This window comes from Artemia franciscana, chromosome 2, assembly GCF_032884065.1.
Source record: "Artemia franciscana chromosome 2, ASM3288406v1, whole genome shotgun sequence".
NCBI lineage: Eukaryota > Metazoa > Arthropoda > Branchiopoda > Anostraca > Artemiidae > Artemia > Artemia franciscana.
Genome location: NC_088864.1, coordinates 31,925,626 through 31,940,732, shown reverse-complemented (window position 1 = coordinate 31,940,732; position 15,107 = coordinate 31,925,626).

Genomic DNA, 15,107 nt, shown 5'->3' with positions numbered 1-15,107 from the left:
TCAATTTTTACAAACTTTGGATTAAACTCGAGTGTTACTAAGTCAAAAACCTGGCTGACTATCAGTTCAGTAGCCTCTTTCAGTGACCTTGGGTCTTTAAACTTTTCATTCACTTTCTTTGTTATATTATCCAGCAAATCACTTCTTGTCTTCTCTAGTTGGGCTTCAGTTGCAACTAATTTGTCATAAATTGGGGCAATACTTGAAGAAACTGAGTTAGACCCTAATTTATCACTTGCTTTCAGGGCTAAAAAAGTCTTAGAAAGAGTTTTATAAGCTTCGGGGGTATTATCAAGTTCCAGAATTGCTTTTTTGACAGCAGGTGTGAATGAATCTTTCGTTTTAAGGTTATATTCTTGAAGATTCGCTTCTATTAGCCTAAATTCATCATGACTACCGTAACAAAAGACCAGATAAGTGGGCTTTCCGTACTAATCCTTTCCTATTTGCAAAATTCTCACAGGCCATAGGGGGTAGTTACCCCCTATAGCCCCTAAGGTAGTTACTACCTTAAAAGTATATTCCTTGAGGAAGGGAGGATTAAAAAATATCTTTAAAATGTCTCTAAATTGTCATTCGATGGCATCTCCGTCTCTTTCTGACAAGATTGGTTATCCCAATGGACAAAAATCTAGAATTTAACACTTTTCTGTGACTTAATCCCCTTTACTACTGAAAAAGAACAATGGCTCCTTCGATTTTCAATCGAGCCATTTTTTCAACAATGTAACCACTGGTTTTATATGATCATCCCAGGGAAAAACATGTATACACATGTTACTCTCCTTCTTTGGAAATATAAGAAATTTCATATATCATTGATAGTAGATTTAGGATTAGCATGCAGTTTTAATTCCATTACACACTTTTCATCAATATCCCAACCATTAATATGCTAGTTTAACACCTTTTTTAAAGTCTACAAACTTTCTTCTGCTAATAGCCTTGCAAAAAGAAGCGACCTTACTTCATTTCCCTTTTGTGTTTCAAGATCAGTTCCCACTCCCTAGTCTGGTTGTGTTTACTTCCTATTAAGCGGTTTTTCTTCATCTTATGTAAGAATATGGGGATAAGAATGAGTTATATTTTCCAACCACGCTTTTGGCTCTTCCCTAACCCGTTTTAGGATAGGACACCAAAGGAACCATCAAATTCTACATATCAGGGAACCCTATTACCGAGGTCACGAGCTCTTATTAACAAAAAGGCTGAACTTTGGATTTTTCAATACAAGGATGCGTTTTTTAGTCCCAGGCATCCATGGGATCAAAACATACAGAACGGTATTTTGGTCCTAAAGACCCGTTTTTGTCATTCTGTTACGCAAATCAGGCAAATGTTCTCAAGATCGTAGGTTTTTATGGGTAGATTTAAATTTGATGAATATCGTATTTGAATCACCAAACAAATTTTATTCTTTTGACGTCAGTATTGTTATCAAAGATCTTTTTTTAGTTTGTTACTATAATGCCGAGTCACTTCTTACCCATAGTTTGTTACTACGAACTCTTCGATATAGAATTCTTACTCATTTTAACTTGATGGTACAATTTTCACCAAGCAACACTTCCCTTTTTAGACGTTTTTGCCTTTTTATTTCTATAATTATCCATTTTTTATACTGATAAATTTTAATGGTTATTTTAGATCTCATGAGCTTTAATAGTAAATTACTTATTTTTTGTTGTTGAATCTGTATTTTAGCAAAAGTTCATTTGCTATCTGGATTTTATGTTAATATTGGCAAGGGATGGTCACTACTGAGCGTCCCAGGATGAACGTCCCGTGCAAATTACATTGTAGCACAACCTATTTGAGTTGACACGGCGAGTTTCCAGAGAACTGACTATGTTATAGGGCTCCTCATACCCTTCATTCGTGAAAAATATTTTAAGAAATGATCATTTCATATCTTACTTGAATAAAAAAAAAAAATAGCAACATGAAATAATCTAGCCTATATAAGGAGAGTCTGCTTAATATAACTAATTCAGCATAGTTGTCATTATTTGATTAGTTAAACTATGCTAGTTTAACTTAAAGCAAAGAATGATTTGACGGTATCTTTTGTGTCCCATTTCGGGTTTTAAGACAATATGTGGTATTTGTGTCAAACTGTTGGGTAAACACTTTCTTGCATGACAAAAATTAGAATCTTGCACATGTTTGCCTTTTTGTTTGATATGTAATTATGGAAAGCCTATCAAGTTTCGTCACTTAATAACTTTAAATCCAGTTGAATAGCAATTGTAGAAATACTGAAAAATAAAGTTTGTTCACTGAATTCTTTGCAAGAGTTCTGTATCAACACTGTCGTTGCAGCTTTAAGAAGGGAATTTCTGCAATACTAGATTTTCTTATTTGTATTGACGAAAACCAAATGTGTTTTATTATTGATTAATTTTAATGATGTGTTTATTATAGTGACGGCTTGGCACTATTACGAACATGTAAAATTAAGTAGACATGTCCAGAGCCGTTCCAAGAGGGATACGCTGGGGCAGTTCCCCCAGGCATAGTGGCTTTGGAGGGGGCTAAAGGGCATCATGGCTGGGGGAAGAGTCCACTTTAATCTAATCTTTCACTTAGATTCGACTATTTTTGCTTATATTTGAGTCGAAAGGAGGCACTGTGATTAATTTTTTTCTGGGCACCACCAGCAATCCTAAGAACAGTTCTTAGTATACCCCTAAGAAAAAGGGAATTTATTCTAAATTATTACTACAAGAAAATTATTTTAAAATAAAATTAAACATAGATTTAAATTTTCTTTGAGTTTTATGTATTTATAGCCTTATTAATAAACTTATAAGTTTTTATTCATAATATTTCAAAGAGTTTTCTTAGACTTTCCATGTCTTCTTTCATTGGGAGAAGATAAAAAAACAAAGCTTAGAAAATCTATGCAGAAAGAACTTTCTGCAGTATGCTAAATAAATAAAAAGCATACTGTACTAATTTTTTTTCGAAATTTGAAAAAGACAACTGAAATCCCCCCCTCCCCCTTAAAGGCAAGATCAAGACCAAGGCCTGGGTATTCCTTCCATATTATTAATCTTTCTTTTGAAAGACTTTGATTTTGGTTTATGACTTAAGCTGAATGTCCAAATATCATCATGCTGAATTAAGATAATTCTGAACATTATTAGAGATCAGAACAGCCTTCATTTTTCAAAAATAGAACTGACCCTTATCTTCAACAAATATAGAAGCAGTGTCATATACATGTCTAAAAGTAGAATTTTTTCATGTCACATTCATAAACAGAGAGAAGAATGTTTTTTTTTTAACTAATTAATTAACCGCCAAATAACGGTGATTTCTGTAATGCCACTTGAATCAACCATGTATGGCTTTTAGAAAGTTGTGTTTTAGACAGTTGGACCAAGAAAATAGAAAGCAGCATACAAGAGATTACAGCCAAGTTTGTTTTTGTTGAGAACTTGATAAAGCTCTACTTTAAAAGAGTTTTTATTCTTTAAAAAAATTAAACTGTTCACTGTCTCCATCTTCTCTCGTATATTTAAAATAAAATATCATCAAGGACAAGCATTTTTTGTTCAGTCTTGTGTGACAACTAACTAAAAACAAGCTTTTCAAATGAAATTAAAAAAGTACATTTTAAACAGCTACACTTGTCACAAACAGAAATAATTTTTTACACGCGAGGAACTTCCTACTCTGTAACCCTCGCTCAAAGGTGGCCACCGAACATTTTTACGGAAGGGGGGACAAGCACCAGAATAGTAGTGGTGGGTAGGGGTACAGGAATATATTTTCTTAGGAGTAAACTTATTTTAAATATATTTAGAAAAGAAGTTTCAAATAAAAAGAATAACTAACTTTATATCTCAAATGAAACAAAACTCAGCAAGTTTTAAATGAGGAAGATTCCTGTCAAAGGGATTCACCTATTTAATCCATAACACATTTAATTATTATACATTATTATGCATTTGATCTTAGTCTATAATGTCCAAAAAACTAGAGCCAAAAAACAAAATTATACTAAACCAAAATTACGGAAAAATATATTGTTTTCAAAAATTGCAACAGGTGTAGACTTTTCTCAATTTCCTAAGCCTAAGAATAAGTTGCAGAAGGAATAGAGATATGAACTTATTGACAACTTCTAGTGGGATATTTTACGCTCTGACTTCATTCCTAGTAGCCTGATTTATCTGCCCTAGATCAACAGATTTTCAGAATCTAAAAAGCCCCTAAAGTGGGGTTTTTCAAATCTCTTCACATTTGTAAAGTGCCTATACCCAAAGCTCGCTCTGCTTGCACAGAAACCGTGTTTGGATTTTTTAATTGCCAGGTAAAATATACCTGTTTCATAACAGGACAATTCTCCCACTCGAACTGATATCCTTATATCTTCAGACATTTCTAAGAATTACAGAATAGCGAAAGATAAACTAAAATTTAAACGTAAGGAAAAAACAGATGTTAATTGGATGAAATTTGACACATTAACATCATTGGCTTTTTATGCGGATTCTAAATATATAAAATTCATTCAGTTTATTGTTCCACCAGAAGCTACACGTCGGAGGAAAAGTTGCCTGATTTTTTAATACTTGGGAAGCCCCCTTCCCAAAAAAAAAACAACAACAACAAGCGATCCCGGTGAGATTTACTTTATTAGATTAATCATATCAAAGAACCTAATCGTAGAGGTTTCAAGCTCCAGTCTATAAAATGTGCAATTTCGTTGCTGTTTTTTCCCGTTGAAAGATCGTGGATGCACAATTATTTTCTTTTTCCAGGGGTAATCATAAAAGCAAGTGATCTTATTGAAAGTCACTTTATTAGATTTATCATATCAGATAATCCTATCGTAGAGGTTTCAAGCTCTAATGCATAAAATTGGGAATTTTGTACATATATTCTTTTTCAGAAAAAAAGATCGTGGATTCAATGTTTTTTTGTTTTTTTTGGTCTTTTTTCCCCAGGAATGATTGCATCAAACTGAAGGTCCTAGACAACTGGGAAAGAGCTCGTGCGACCATAAATTATAAGTTGCTTTTTAAGTGAGCATAAAGATTGTGCCATGGAAAAGGGTTTCTTCTTCAATTTTATGGCACCAAACACAGACTTTGACACAAAGAAGACTATGCTGCAACAATTCAAAATTCTGCGAAGCTGATTAATTAAAAGTATCAAAACTCTATTTTACGCTTCCCAGTTGCAGAGGAAGTAATGCCGCACTGTGGCAGTACTGGATTTAACTAAATTGAATTATTTAAAAAAATTCTGTAAGAAATTACTCTAAGTGATGTGCAATTGCATATAAACTATCTTGAAGGGAAGAGGTAAGGTATAATGTTGTCGGGGTGGGGTAAATGCCTAGAAGAGCACGTCTTAATAATTAAACTACAAATTCTCTATGAGCCTTCATATAAATATAATATGTTACACTCCCGTGGCTACCGGCAAGGAGGTGGAAAGGGGTAGGTGGGCCATCAACTACACTAGATTTTATTATCAGAAATTAAATTTTGAAGCAAACTAGGTTCTCCAACTGAAAGTAAGAAGCTGCTTTGAAACTTAAAATGAACATAAATTATTCTTTACATGAAGGTGGCTGTCTCCTCCTTAACTTTTCGCGCTTTACTCTGAAGTTTGAATTTATTCCAAATTCTTTAACAGAATTTAAAGGGCGATTGAATTGGAAAAAAGGTTTTTTTTTCGAAATGCTAGGAAACTTTAGCTAAATGAGCAAGGAGTTGAGGACGGGGTAGTTTCCCTTACATGCAAAATAATTTCAGTTTGTTTTAAGTTTTAAAGTTGCTCCTTACTTTTAGTTGAAAAATGTTTTTCATTTCTTTAATTACGTTTTATGAAACAGTATAGTTTTTAAAAATGATTGTTTTATCAACGCAGAAAAGACAGTCAATATTTCAACACTCTCTGTCTGATTTTTGATGGGTAGTAGAGCTTAAAGATAACCATTTTTTGAAAGGTAAAGAAAAAAGTATGTCAAGTAAAGCGAAAGTATATCAGGATGAAAAAAGAAAAGTAAGTATAAAAATACACAAAACAATAGCCTACTTTTCAGTCCACTCCAATTTGCCTTGTGCTCGTTCTTAAGCCAATCGGAAAAGAAACGAAACCTTAACGTGAATAGAGGGAGGTTAAAGACAGGACAGCCTCCTCCTCTACGAAAAAATTTATGTTCGTGTCAATTTTTAACTCAGTAACATCGGCTCCTAGCAGTAAACTATATGGACTAATAAATTTCTTACGCTTGATAGTTTCCTACATTAGGGACTTCAGTAGTAGTAAAGCCATAACGAATTTAAAAACGTCCATAGTGGGTATACCTGAAGTTACTAGCTCCTAACGACGCTTGTTTATTGAGTATGTACACTTGGTTGTTACGTAATACTATAAGGATCGCCTTTCTTCGAGATTTTTTCCAAGGTTGTTACGTAAAAGTTATTTGTTTACTTATGCAAATGTTTAAAAACCTACAGTGGCGGGTGGGAAAATCCCTCAGGGCCCGCTAATCAAGCTGGTAACTCCTGAATTTAAAAATTTTTATTATACTCCAATGTTTATATATGTGTGAGACAGGTTTTTGGTGGGGCTTAGAGAGGCCTTTATTTGGATTCTTAAATTTATTTTCATTGCTACTAACACACAAAAATATCCCGTTACGTAGTCTAGACACTCTTGATGTTCAAATATGTAACAAACACACATACAGGTAAGATTTTAGTGCACTATGGATGCCCCTCTCCCCCCCCCCCAAAAAAAAATGAGATGTGCATACTCAAATTATAGCTGATGTATTTGTCTATGTAAAATTAACCAGTAAAACCCCTTTCCCCCGTCCTCTATTGCATGGCTCCCTAGGTGATATAACCTTATGTCTTGCGAAATATAGGCTTTTATCGTAAATTTGTGTGCTATTCCAAAAAACGCTTCCCTATTCTGACAGATGGGATAAAGAAGAAATAATTGTGAGTTGTCAGCTATTGGTATTAAACCTTATTTATAGCACACTGTGAGGCATAGTGTTACTTTCCAAGAACATCTAGCTTCAGACATAACATTAACTAATTGAGGGAAAGAGGTATTTTCTTTTAGCAATACCTTTATGCTATTCGAAGTTTTAACGAAGTCCATTACGGTTTTTAATGGTTTTAATAGCTAGTGTAAAATACTCATAAAAATTTAAATTGGTTATGCATGAAAAGAAGGGGCGGGTAATATTTTTTACGGTAAATGCAAATAGGTAAATATGGGTCATTTTGATCATAATATTGAATTATAAAGTAAAGTCCCCCTCTCCCTTATTTAATGCAAGCAAGAGGGGATACGCGCTCATTTTTGATGTCCTATCACTACCTTATTTTTGGCTAGGCATGGGTTATTCGAAGCGAATTTAATGGGGAACATGTGGTAACTACACTCAAGCTTTAGAAAAACTAAAAATTTAATTTATATTTCAGGAAGTTTCATGATGCTCTAGGACGGCATGGGTGGCTATGCGTGGGCTACTAAAAGCGAGTTTAATAGACTATTTTGAAACTGGGCTGAAGTTATTAGGAAAACTAAAAATTTAATGTAGAACTCATGAAGTTTGATGATGCACTTGGCGCGTGAGTGGCTACACGTGGACTATTAGAAGCAAATTTAAAGGAGGACATGTTGAAATTAGGCTCAAGTCATTAGGAAAACTATAAATTTATTCTTTATTACAGGAATTTTCATGATGTGCTTGGCTTGCAGGTGGCTATAATTGGCCCATTAGAGGTGAATTTAATGGGGAATATGTCGAAACTAAGATTTTCGAGGGCAATTATTTGGAAAACTAAATAAGTTATTGGAGTTAAGTTAAAGGGGGGCACAATGCACGTTCAAACTACGATTTTTGAAGGCAATTATTGAAGAACTTAAAAGCTTATTCGAGTTTAATTAAGCGGGAACACGTTGAAACTACTGTCAAGTTATTAGGAAAGCTAAAAGTTATTTTTATTTCAAAAGACTCTAGCCAGGAGAGGGTCCCCCGCCAAGAAGGCAAAGGTGAACAAGATAAATGACAGTTCTGTACTCTCTCCTAAAAAGCGGGGAACTCACAGGTTTTTCGCTGCCAACCATACTTGATAAGGATGAGACCAGTTTACTGCATTCACTGCAAAGCCAGGTTGCAGCCACTTCTGCGCTCCCCAAGCCAATGGCGATGATGTTAGGCCTTCATTACCCACCACGCAAGGCGACTATGTGCAGATGGAGAATCCTATGATAAGTAAAATTATTTGACAACTATATATAACAAAACAATATTTTTTGGAAAAGCTCATAGGCTTATAATGTGTTTCAGCGGTAAGATTTTAATATTAGGATTTAGCGTAAGGTGAGAGGCGAGAGGCTGAAAAACTAATAGATTTGTCAGGTTAATAGGATATTGAGACAGCTATATTTCACTACTGTGGGAAGGGGAGGGAGGTCTTAGGGTGTTGCCCATCTTAAAAATAAGTTTTTATCAAAGTGAAAATAACATAATTTTTAGCGGTTAACTGTACCTTTTCAAAAAAATATGGTGTGAATATTTTCTTAAACTCAAGGTTGAGAGCCCCCTGAGTTCTCAGTTTAATAATAACATTCTTTTTCGGGCTAATAAATTATTTATTTACAGGATGAAATCATATGTGTTTCAGGGGAAAACTTTTTAATAAGTTCCCACTGAGGATCAATCTTGGATTGATCAATTGTTGGGGAATTTCTATGGCGAAGAACCTATACAAAAGGACAGAGCTGACCAATTTCTGAAGAATTTCCTTGGCTAAAGAGTGACAAACCTGCAAATGAATACCACTCCCTCAAGTTAAATTATTTATGAATCATAACGGAATTTCAAAGGACGGGGAAAGCTTATTCAATCCTATTAGGATTGAAAAACTCTGAAAAAATGCCACCCATTGAGGTCGAGAGGCTACTAGAAGATCTGAGAACTAGGACAAAGTGGAACCGGTTCACCCCCTTCATTGTCCGATTTTTATCTCTGTATTTCGCCTTGCGCAATGTTTATGTCTTTAGGTTAACCATTCAACATCCTCACTTGGTAGTATCTATTGGTTCTGGTAGTATTTATTCAGAATGCTATAGAAGTATCTATAGCATTAAAGAATCTAACGTGCAAAGTTTTTATTTAAATGAAAATGTCCGGTTATGTGTATCCGCCTTATATGCAAACGGAAGTGCAAATACTTCATCCAGATTTACATAATTTTGAGGGTGTATTTTCGGGTTATTATGAAGTTCCCCAGCTAGCCGACGAAAAGTGTGCGGTCACCCTTCTGGAGGTTTAGAGATTACCTGCAAACGCCCAGTCACAATTATAAAGAGTGCGGATTGCTTTATTAGTATTCAGATGAGCAATTTCGTCGTGATTAACGTTTATTTGCCTACAAATTACGGAGATTAGTCTTCCAAAAGAAGGTTGCATTCTACAGTTTGACTTCTCGCTATGTGTGTCAAGCAGTCCGTTCAGAAGAAGTCTCACTGTCTAATAATCGGGTACTTTAACCGTAATTTGGCGGATGAAAAGTGTTCTCGCGCGCAACTCATCGAAAGCATGTTACCGGGATCTTTTACTCTGCTGCGAAAAGTCAAACCGTATTTGTAAATTTCTACTGGTAATATTGTGACAAACTTGGATCACGTGCTACATTCCAGCAGCACTAATTATGAAGTGAAATTTAATTCGGAAGGTTTTTTACAGTAGCCACTTGCCCATTTTCTTAACTGTTCCTATCCAGGGTCCCAATGTTCAGCGTGATCATAAATGGCAAAACCGAAAAATGTGGGAAAAAAACAGATCCATCGCTGTTTCAGCAAGTTACTAACGAGGTCCTTGATAAGATAAGAGTACCATTTCACCTCCTCTAGGTAAATTCAAGTTGTAGTGAGCCAGAAATCTGTCTTCAATTAAATATCTATTGTGCTGAGATTATTCATGCTTTGAAATGTGCAGAGTCCGTGCAGTGGCTGTAAAGAGTATTAGAGTAAAAACCGAAAAATTCGGTTGGTCTTCAAACCCTCTACATCGAAAAGCGTGCTTTGACACGAAGTTTTGGCCGAGAATCTGGAACGAGTGTGGCAGGCCGAGATCCAGCGATGTGAATTCGGTTCGCATATTTTGCAAGCGCAAATTCAACAGTGAACTAAGTTTGCACACGGCACAGGTGAAAATTAATAGTGCTAACAAAATTGCTGAACATCCCAATTTGATAAGGAAACAACGTCCTAGTCCTTCTGGTGTTCCGAGCTCTGGAGTTATTCCTGTATCTGAGTGCGTTAGTAATTTTTCTGAGCAATTAAAGTGCCATTGTAGTAACGCTCTAGTTGAATTTGACAAAGAGATTGAAAGTATTTTACAGACAAAGCCGAAATGGGCAGGGATGTTGTCTTGTCTGGTATGATTAAAGATATAGCAAGAAAACTGAAGAAAAAATCTTCGTCTGGATACGATGGGCTTTGTGTGCGACAGTTGGAATTGGGTAGTGCCTTGTTATTTGAGCATTTAGTTTTGTGATTTCAGATGATATTTTGTTCGGAGGTTGCACCTGATAATCGTTGTATTGGGGTAATTACACCATTTTTAAAAAAATTATAAATCAAGCTTTAGTTGTAATTGGTATCGTCATATTACAGTGTCGAGCGTATTATCAAAACCTTTTGAGCTGTCGATTATTCATGGTGTTCAGAGGATTTGTAAGATTCCCCCCTTCTAGTTCGTTTTTCAGAGGGGGCTTGGGTGCTTCCAGGCCCTGAGATCCCTCTGTTCGGTATTGGTAGATTATGTTGGGAAAGGAGAAATTTTGGTCATTAGTGCGTATGATATTACTAATGCATTTGGTTCATTGATTCATTCACAGGCGATGTTGGAGCTGATTAGGCGTTGGTTGCAATTGATTTTTTCGGTCCGCTGTTTTATATGTATCGCCACCGAATGTGCGCCTGAAAATTGAGGGGTCAATCGCCTCTGTTGATGTCCCTGTGTATATAGGTATTAAACAGGGCACAATTACGTCACCGATGGTTAATAATAATGCTTGCTAAACTTGAGTCGGTCAGTGTCTGGTTTAGAGGAGAGTTTTAGCGTGATTTAGAGTTAATTTAGAAAGATTGGTTTGAATCTTAACGCTGGGAAATCCCAAGTTCTTCTATTTAATTGCCCGTCTGAGTTGGCTTCAACTTCAGTGAATCTTGGTGGAGCATTCGTTGCTCCGTCTCAAGAGCTTACTTATGTAGGTCTACCTATTGAGATCCACTATCTTCAACAAGAAAGCTATTGGTGGCTAAAACTGAAAAGGAAATCTGAGCTTCTTAAGCTTCTTTACTGCTGTCGCAAAAAAATGTGACAAACAACTCCTCGCGAAAATGTATAATGTTGTTGTTCTTCCCAACGTTTTGTACTTAGCTCCGTTCACAGTTATTCTGAATAAAAGCGATAAGAAGCAGAAAAGAAAGCTATTTTTTCGTTATGCGAAGTTTCTTCTGAGTGTTCCGATATGGTCCCGTAACACCGAACTGAAACAAAATTACGGAGTTCTCAACCCGACCGTGCAGCTGGATAATTTATATGTAAAATTGTCGTCAAAAGAGGTTTGCTACCCTTGGAGTGGTTTACTTTTTTAGAAAGTCTAGTTTATTCGTGTTTTTATTTAGTATATATTTGTTCCTATTTTTGAATGTGTCTTTTTTTTTCTTTCTTTTTTTGATACTCGATCGCCATGCCTTTGTGTTATTGATGAGTTATAAAATAAATTCATTCATTCATTCAGTAGGTAGTAGTATTAGCGGTAGTAGTAAGACTAGTAGCAATAACATGTACAAAGGGATTTTTCGTTAGTTCAACGTTCCCTTCAGCATATCCTAAAAGCTTTGACTTAGCATTCCAGGCTGTTCCTGAGATTTTGCATTTTGCTGATGTGCCCTTGAGGTAAATAGCTAATTAGCTATATCATCAGTAAAAGTGCTACTAGTAACCATAGCAGCAATAGTACTGGTAATAGTAGGTTTAATATAGCGCCTTTTTGTTAGTTCTACATCCCCCTCAACAATTCAAGAAAGTCTCAACTTAATGTCCTATGCTGTTCCTAGTATATAACTAATATCCCCTTTTATATGATCTTTATTTACATAGTGTTTTTTATTTAGCTCAACTTTTCCCTGGCATTCTCTGAAATTTTTATCAAAATAGGTTTAGTAGTGGTAATAGCAGTAGCAGCCGCTGACACGTTCAGCTGAATTTTTGGTCAGTCGAACACGTATACATCATGCCCTGAAAATTTCAACTTAATAGCCTAAACCATTCCCAAGATACAGCTAATGCACCCTTTGGACAAGCTGCATGTACATATTGGATTTTTATTTATTTTGTTATTGACGCTTCCCTCAACTTTACCTAAAAGCTTCACCTTACTAGCCTTAGTCGTTTTGGAGATCCAGGATCAAACATAACTCCCTTTCCCAATAAAAAACTCTACAGTGGTGGATCCAGAGAGGGGCTAGGGGGGCTAAAGCCCCCCCCCCCTTTGGGTATCCGATTTACACTAGATAAAATGGGTAATTTTTTTTTGTTCAATTTCACGCCTTATTATTTCTAATGAGCTTATTCGTCCTGTTTCTGAATTAGTGGAGCATATGGAATCAGATAAGGACTCAGAAACAGTATCTAAAGCAGCTGCCTTTGGAGCCGCATTAATAAGAAGTGACTTTATCGCTAGTGTAAACACCGCTACTCATTGCTTAGCTCATGCTGTAAAACTGAGTAAGTTTCTCCAAGGCCCCAAACAAGACCTACCAACTTCAAAAGGTTATATAATGTCAATACTAAGCAAACTGAAACAAATGAGATTCGAAGTAGACATTGACGTCAAGAATGTATTTGCATTCTCACAAGCCACAGCACTGCAATTAGGAGAAGAAATGATCTTACCCCAAACTCGCAGCCAACAGACTCAAAGAGCTTATGTCCAGCTACCTGGTCAAGATGCAGAACAGTATATCAAGGTGGCAATACACATTCCATTTTTTGATCGCCTTATTTCTGAGTTGAACATGAGACTTAGTTCTGTAAGTGAGGTTTCGCATCTTGAGGACCTAATTCCATCTAACTTTTCTAATCACACTGTTAAAAAAGTGTTGTCAGCTGCTATTATCTACTATGAGGACATTTCTGCTTCATCCTTAGAGCTAATCGAAGAGATTAGACTTTGGCGGGAACATTGGAAATTGTCAATCCGCAAGAGTCTTCCACAAAGATGTGAAAATGCTTTGTCAAATGTAATAGAGATTTCTTTCCGTACTTAGCAACTTTGGTGCAGATATTCGCTACGTTACCGGTCACAACTGCCTCCACCGAGCGAGAGTTTTTTTTTCACTGAGAAGAATAAAGACTCATCTCAGGTCAACCACAACAGAAGACCAATTGAACGATATTGCAAAGGCTCATGTTCATAAGGAAAGGGATATCGCTGTAGACAAAATATTACATCATTTTAGTCAGTCAAAACCGAGACGAGTGTGTTTGTCAAATTGGGCCACCGAATAACTTATTTATAGCATTTTACTATTAAAAAAAATTGTAAAATTAAAATCTCGTTTGAATGATTTTTAACATTATTACTGTCCTTTGAAATAGTCGAATTATTTCTTTGTTTTGAATTGTTACCCTTTAAATTCAGGATAAGAGTAAACTAACTAAAACTTATACAATACTTCTGTTTTAGACCTTTTATAATAAGGAATAATACGTAATGTATTGATGCATTATAGAAACTTATTATAGGGTAGAGTAACTAAAAATGTACATACAAGTTTATCGTGAAAACTTAATCATTTGAAAAAAGAGCAATATAAGTACTAAAAGTATTTCCGCACTTGAAATAAAAAGATAATGGCTTTCAATGCTCAAATTCTTATGGTCAAAGGACCAGATATGATATGTTAATGCATGAACACTCTAATGGCTTAAAAATCCTTTTTTTTAGTCCGCATTCTTCGAGTTAAACCATATTCATTGCCTCTAAACTCTGGTTAATAAATAGTTAAAAACAGCCTAAAAATGTGTCATTTTACACTTAAATTTTGAAAATTTTCCCAGGGAGGGCCCCTGGACATCCCGCCATATTAGGGGTATTCCATACCCCCTGATACCCTATTTCTTTTACTCCCTAAAATACCTAGTCCCCCCCCTTTGGTCTACCCTGGATCCACCAATGAAATCCTGTATATTAAAAAGTGAGAAGATTGCATAACTTACAGTCCTCGCCCAAGAGCTTTAGGGGGGGGGGCTCATCCCCAGAGGCAAATTTGTTGGATCTTTCAACTATGCTAAAATAAAAATCGCCAATTCAAAATGGGTGAAAGACTGATTACCTTTGAATCATATAAAATGCCTCTTGAATTTATATTATATATTCAATTGAGGCCCCTCCAAAGTTTTTACAAAAACTCCTTCCTTACGAAGTGGCTTGGTGAAAAAAATAATTAAATTGTACATAGACCACACGTCACTTTTAAATAGGTAGCGCTGTTGTGCTGGCTCACAGAGATAATAATAAATGAGCTTTTTCAGTATATCGTATAACTGACAAATCGTATACTCAAATCATATTATTTACATTGAAGGAGATTTCTTTAGTTGATAGGGTATTAAAATTAGAATTGCCGTAGTATGTAGATGAGAATACATTTTCATTAAAGATATTTTAAACGTAGATAGATATCCCGAAAAAAAAATGATCGATTACATAATAGAAAAAGAAAAAAATTAAGTGAGCCTATTTTATAGAAAAAACGAAATTGATAAAAATAAATTATATATCTTAACCTTTTGCTCCTGTTTTATTTTGAAAATTTACTAAATAATTTTTAAAATAAGATATTAAAGTTGCTTTTAAATCCCAAAAACTATAAGATCTTTATTAAATACAGGTGAAGCCGTAACTTTGATAAACATACAAAGTGGTGTAAGGTGTATTTTAAGTTGGTAGAACACAACAAAATTTTGAAAACAGAATCCAACAACACAAAATAATAATAGCAACAATAACAAAATATAAATCATTAAACTACAATAAACA